This window comes from Passer domesticus, chromosome 32 (assembly GCF_036417665.1).
Source record: "Passer domesticus isolate bPasDom1 chromosome 32, bPasDom1.hap1, whole genome shotgun sequence".
Classification (NCBI taxonomy): domain Eukaryota; kingdom Metazoa; phylum Chordata; class Aves; order Passeriformes; family Passeridae; genus Passer; species Passer domesticus.
In genome coordinates, this window is record NC_087505.1 from 3,258,699 (window position 1) to 3,263,869 (window position 5,171).

The following is a 5,171-nucleotide window of genomic DNA, read 5'->3' on the forward strand; positions in this document are numbered from 1 at the left end:
CCAGCCCCCTGCGGCCCCAAGCCCCTCTCGTGCAGATTTTCTACCGGGATGGGCAGGTGGTGGTGATCCCACAGGAGTCCCCACAGCTGTTGGTGCCCTCCGTCAGGGTCTCCCACTTGGGGAATTACAGCTGCGAGGTGTGCTCTGAGGGGGGAGTCGTGCAGAAGAGCAGCGCTCGGCTCCGTGTCACGGTGCGCCGTGAGTGCAGGGATGGACATGGGGAGCCCCCAGAGACCGCTCGGGTTCCCCTGCCCTGTCTAGGGATCCCATTACTGCCCAGCTTCCCCATCCTTTCCTGGGTACCTCACCGGATCCTCCAGCCCTATGTGGGTACCCTGATCTTCCCTGTAATCTTTTTCCACGTCCCCCCATTATTGCTGGGGTCACACTCTGTGTCCCCCTTTTCCTCACTGGGGTCCTTTCATCTGTCCCTGGTTCAACCACAGTCCTCTCTGATCCCCCCACCCCCACAGTCCACCATTCCCTCCCTGGTTCTACATGCATTTCCTGGGGTTGCCCCATCTCCTTCTCCAGGTGTTGCTGCCGGGGTCAGGATTTTCACCCGCTGGACCCCAGCTAGATGTTTTTCTTCACCAGATAGAAGGAGGGCCGCTGGAATCCTGGATAATTTCAACTGATTTATTGCAGGGCCCAAAGGGGTAGGAAAACATGGAGGGTAGACTGAGAGTAACAACAAGCAGAAGGACATCAGGGTGAGTGCAAGATCTCTGGGGAAAGTTACAGATTTCGTGCACAGCTACATGGAGGGGGATGGGAGGGGAAAAGTTTTCAAAGCAGTAACTAGTGAAAGATACAAAGGGTACAAGATGAGTGGGATGTGAAAGGGAGTACAGCATTTGAACCTTGGGAAAGGAATAAATTTTCCCTGACATAGACAATGGTGCTTTCCCAGGGCATTCCTGAGATAGCTTTCTCCCCCCTGACCCCCTCATGTTTCCTCTCTGAACAATTCCATCCTTTCTTAGGGTGCCATTCCAAGCCCCCCTCCTATCTCTGTACCTCCTTTTCCTCACTGAGGTCTCACTTCCCCTCTCCCATCCCTCCACCTAACTGTCCCCTGGTGTCATCCCCTCCCGCAGGGGTCCCACCCTCAGGGGTGTCCCTGGCGGCGCAACCCCCGGGGCACAGGTGGCACTGGGGTACTGCCTGGTGCTGAGCTGCACGGTAGCTGCAGGGACAGGTCCCTTGTCCTTCTCCTTGCACCGAGATGGCTTGGGGGCACCACTGGGCACCAGCCCCCGCCTGGAGTTGCGCCACCTTGGAACAATGACAGCAACCAGGACCGGTGCTGGGTCAGCAACAGGGACAGCGTGGCCGAGAGTGGCCCCCTGAATGTCACCATCCTGGGTGAGCAGGACTCTCAGGCTGGGGGTGACCCCAATCACAGCACCCCTATCCTACTCAAACAGTGCCAGCCTTGTCTCTGTCCCTGCAGTACCTGTGGCCAATGCCACCATTACCTCTGGTCCCATGTCACATCAGGCGCACACAGGTGACCCCGTGACCCTGCACTGCTCGGTGCAGGTGGGCTCAGCTCCTGTCACCTTCACCTGGCTGCACAATGGGCAGAAGGTGGCCCAGGGTCCCCTCCTGGAGCTTGGAGACATCGATGTGGGACATTCGGGCACCTACCCGTGCATGGCCACCAACCAGCTGGACGGGCTCCGTGTGTTCCGGGCACTCAGCCCAGAGCTGGTCCTGACTGTGACACCACGACGACACTGGGGTATAGGTGGGGTCACACGAAGTCACACGGGGAGTGCAGGATGCCCAGGATTCTGGGTGACCCCAATGTGTCCCTCTCTGTCCCCAGCAGTGGCGGCAGGGCTCAGCAGGTCCCTGCTGTTCCTGGTCACGCTCGTAGGTGTCATTGGGGGCTGGCACTGGTGGCGCCACCGGGGTGGGTGACAATGGGTGGGGATGGGGATTCCAGGGATTGGGCTGAAGCCCCCCCCAGAGTATGGGGGCCATAGGCTGGCACCAACAGCTCCTGACTTGGGTGAAGCTGAGCCTCCAGAGACCTTGGCTGGGGGTCCTGGGGGATTTGGGGATGTCCTGCACGATCATACAGAAATGTTGGGGGTTCTCTCAGGGGATTTTTGGGGGAGTTTGGGGGCTCTGGGGCCTAGGGACGTGGCCACGAGTGGGGGCTCCCATGTGGGGCTGCCCAGAGCTCCCAGTTCCAGTGCTCCCAGTACCCCCACCAGCTTCCCATTCTCTGCCTCAGTGCCAGGGGGCACAGCACCCTTGTCCCTCTTACTGGACCCAAAATGCACCTTTTTGATTAAACTGGGAGGAATGATTTTTGTTTGTTCAGCTCTGCCCTGTTTGGCTCAGGAAGGAGGAGGGTTCCAGTCAGGTTGTTGAACCAAAGGAACTCAAGATTCAGAATTCAAAGGGTCACAAAAGGAACGATTTCCAGGGAAGACCCCCACAAAGGAACAAACCCCAGAATCTGCCCTTGGCACGTTTCCTTCACCAGGAAGGATCTGGCAGGCCCTGGACCTTCATTGCTCTGATGGCCAAAGTGTCCTTCAGGAGGCTCTGTATTCTCTGGTCCCCTGTCCCAAACAAGTCCTTTGCCATGTTCCCCACATGATGTTGTCACAAAGGCCCTGTGGGTTTTCCAGAGCCTCCCCTATTCCAATGCAGTCGGGATGAGACCATGGCACAGGGTGGGGCTCAGTTTCCAGTTGGTTCCAGGAGCTCTGGACACCCCTCCAGGTCAAGGCAAGCTGTGTTCTGCCCTCTGCTGCCACAGGAATGGAGACAAAGGCTTTGGCAATGTCCATGGGGGCACCACTTGCTTGCCTCGCACTCCAGCTTGTCCTGGAGTTCTGGCATGTCCTGCACAGCCTCTCACAGTGGCACTGGCACTTGGTTCCAGCCCCTGTGGTCCCTGTCACTGTCCACTCTCCAATGGACTCTTGCTCTGGCCATGTGGGGCTCTTGTCGGGGGCATTCCCTGGACACTTCCTTTTCTGACCCTTGGGATTCTGAATCTGGTTGCTGTTGTTACTGGTTTGGTTCTCTTGTTGGTGTTTGCAGAAAATTGTTCTTCTCTCTGCCCTTTGCGATCTTCACCTTCTGTGCCTCCACTGGGAGGGGCAGCAGCCCCTGGTTTTTAGTGGCAGCTCAGAATTGGAGAATCCCATTCCTAAAGCCTGTTACAGCTGAACAAAAACCCCCATTTCTGCCAGTTTAACCCAAAAGCTGCATCTTGGGCCAATTGAACGGGTTCTGTGCCTTCCTGGCATTGGGAGGAGCAGTGGGGAGCCACTGGGAGCATAGGGGTGTGTCTTGGGTTGATTTTATGATGATGCCCTATTCCTGATCACCTGCTTTATGCCCAGCAAAGGCTGCTGGAGGTTTAAAGTGGGTCTGGGAGAGGGGTGGGAGCCTGGGAGCTCCTGCACTGGTTTTGTTCAAAGCCTCCCTCTGGAGAGTGCTGGGTGCAGTGCGGTGTGGATCGGACATTGTCTTGTGGCTTAGCTAGCTTGCTTTTTTATTAGCAAGAAGTTTTTAATTTTTTCCTTCCCCTGGCCTGCAGAGGCTGCAGTATCAATTCTTTGGTGGCTTCTGTTTTATTTTTCTCTTGAACTGTTTGGCTTAGTTTTGGTCTGCGGTCAAACAATTGCCTAGACCATCAGCTGAGAGCCTGCAGGAGCTGTCCCAGCCAGCCCAAGAGCTCAGGAAAAGATGAACCATCAAGAGAAAGGACACCAAAATCCACCAGCTTCATCTGCTGTGAGGAGGAGACCAACGCCAGAAGTTCAACAGGTTCCCACCTGTTTTGCCCAAGCTGCTGTACAAACTCTTGTTTCTCCCTTCCCTGAGACAAAAGCCAGCCCCCATTTTGTCCCATCTTTACCACACAGCCAGCCCATTTATTTCTTGCCCTGGGATTTTGGAGTTTTTTGTGCTGCTGTTGGCATGTGTAAAGTTGTGAAAGTTCAATATCTAGCATTTATTCAATTCTTTTCCTGTGCTGTGCAGGCACTTTCTTTGTAAATAAAGAGGGTTTTTTTTTCACTTTCACTCACTGGCATTAATTTTTCTCATTGGCAAAAGGGATTACTGAAGCCCTTCTCTTTAAAGGAAACATTCATTCCACAGCATTTTCTCCTAAATTTTTCTGTAAACCAAGATGGGGTACTGTGAGGAGGAATGGGGGAGCCCCTGGGATCATAGGGGTACTGAGGGGTGGAATGGGGAGCCCCTGGATTCTCTAGGAGTAATAGAGAAGTAGTGGGAAGAGGTGTAAGGAGCCCCTGGGAATACTGGGAGCACTGGGAGGGGGAGTGGGGAGCACCTGGGGGTACTGGGAAGGAGACAGGGGAAGCCCTCGAGGTACTTACTTGGGGTGGGGAATGGGGAGCACTTGGTGCTTGTGCAACCCCCCCAGAAGTTGTGACCTTCTCCCAAACAGGATGGGAAAGCACAGGAGCTGTGGAGGAGGAAACCCCAGTGCCCCCAGTGTCTCCAGTGCCCCCAGTGCCCCCTTCGCCTCAGTGTCGTGGCACATTCTCATAGATGTCACTGTTGTCCCGTGGTTGCTCATGGGGTCACAGCAGTCTGGGGTAGGTCACCAGGGGGTGCTGGAGGGGGGAGATGTGGGGGGGCCCTGCAAGAGACACCATTTGGGGGATGAGGGTGGGGTGACACCTGTGGGTGATGTATCCCTCTCCCCATCCCCTATACTCACTCCCTGCCCTCTTGGTGATCAGATCTTTTGTGTCCAGCACCTCCCTCTCCTCCAAAGTGGCTGGGAGGCCCTGTGGGGAAAAGGGGGTGTTGGGAGGAGTCTGTAGAGGGAGAAAAAAGGGTCCTGGCTGGAGTGGCTCACTCACCTCTCCTGGGGCTTCCTGGCAGCTGCCAAGGAAAGGGTGGAGAAGGTGACAATGGAGTCCCCAGAGCCCTTGAACCCCTGAGGGTCCTCAGGACCGCCAAACCACCCTGGAACTCCTGAACCCACACCCGACCCTTGACTTTCCCCAGCACTCCTGAGCACCCTGAAGCCCCACAGAAGCCCTGAATCATCCCTTCACCACCAACCCCCTTTTACCGCTGAATCGCCAGAAACCTGAGTTTCCCCAGACAGCGAGGGGCACCCCATAAACTGTCCCAGGATTCCCAAAGCCCCCTCAACA